Below are 1,047 nucleotides of genomic sequence, written 5' to 3'. Positions count from 1 at the left end.
CCTTCATCCGGCTATTCAAGCTAACACCTTTGAAATCAAGCCGGGCACTATTCAGATGGTGCAGAATTCTGTTTCTTTTGGAGGAGCGGCAACTGAAGACCCCAACATGCACATAAGGAATTTTGTCGAGATCTGCAGCACTTTTAAGTATAATAGCGTGACTGATGAGGCTATCAAGTTGAGGCTTTTCCCATTCTCACTGAGGGATAAGGCTAAAGACTGGTTACATTCTGAACCAGCTGGGTCCATCACTACGTGGCAAGATCTTGCACAAAAGTTTCTGGTGAAGTTTTATCCAATGGCAAAGACTGCTGCTATGAGGAGTGCTCTTACTCAGTTTGCGCAGCAACCTACAGAATCTATGTGCGAGGCTTGGGAACGCTACAAGGAAATGTTGAGAAAATGTCCACATCATGGAATGCCGGATTGGATGGTAATCACTGGTTTTTATAATGGTTTGGGGGCCCAATCTCGGCCCATGCTCGATGCAGCAGCTGGAGGCGCCTTATGGGCTAAAAGCTATACTGAGGCGTACAATCTTATCGAGACGATGGCTGCAAATGAGCATCAGAACCCAACTCAGAGGATGACATCAGGCAAGGTAGCAGGTATTCTGGAAGTTGATGCAGCCACCGCTATTGCAGCCCAGCTCCAAGCCCTATCAATGAAGGTTGATTCTTTGGCTACGTATGGAGTTAATCAAATAGCTATGGTTTGTGAGCTTTGTACAGGTTCTCATGCTACGGATCAGTGTTCTCTTGTCAACGAATCTGTTCAGTATGTGAATAATTATCAGCGACAACAACAGCCTGTGCCAGCGACCTATCATCCTAACAACAGAAATCATCCAAATTTCAGCTGGGGGAATAATCAGAATGCTATTCAGCCACCATATCAGCAAGGAGTAAGTAAACAGTTTAACCCACCTGGATTCCAGCAACCACAGCAGTATGCTACAAGGCAATCATATCCTCAACAGGGAAGTGCAGCTGCACCTACTAGTGCTGATTTTGAGGAACTTAAGCTGTTGTGCAAGAGTCAGGCGGT

General features: G+C 45.8%; 1 non-coding gene across 1 annotated transcript; it reads right to left on the bottom strand.

The window, feature by feature from the left end:
- Window positions 1-313: 313 nt before the first annotated feature.
- Window positions 314-420, bottom strand: LOC141694183 (small nucleolar RNA R71). The gene has a single exon (XR_012563509.1). It is a non-coding gene; the product is annotated as a small nucleolar RNA R71 (small nucleolar RNA).
- Window positions 421-1,047: the final 627 nt, after the last annotated feature.

Source organism: Apium graveolens, chromosome 10, assembly GCF_009905375.1.
Source record: "Apium graveolens cultivar Ventura chromosome 10, ASM990537v1, whole genome shotgun sequence".
NCBI classification, from domain to species: Eukaryota; Viridiplantae; Streptophyta; class Magnoliopsida; order Apiales; family Apiaceae; genus Apium; species Apium graveolens.
The sequence above is the reverse complement of the archived record's forward strand: the minus strand, read 5'-3'. Positions and strand labels throughout refer to the sequence as shown.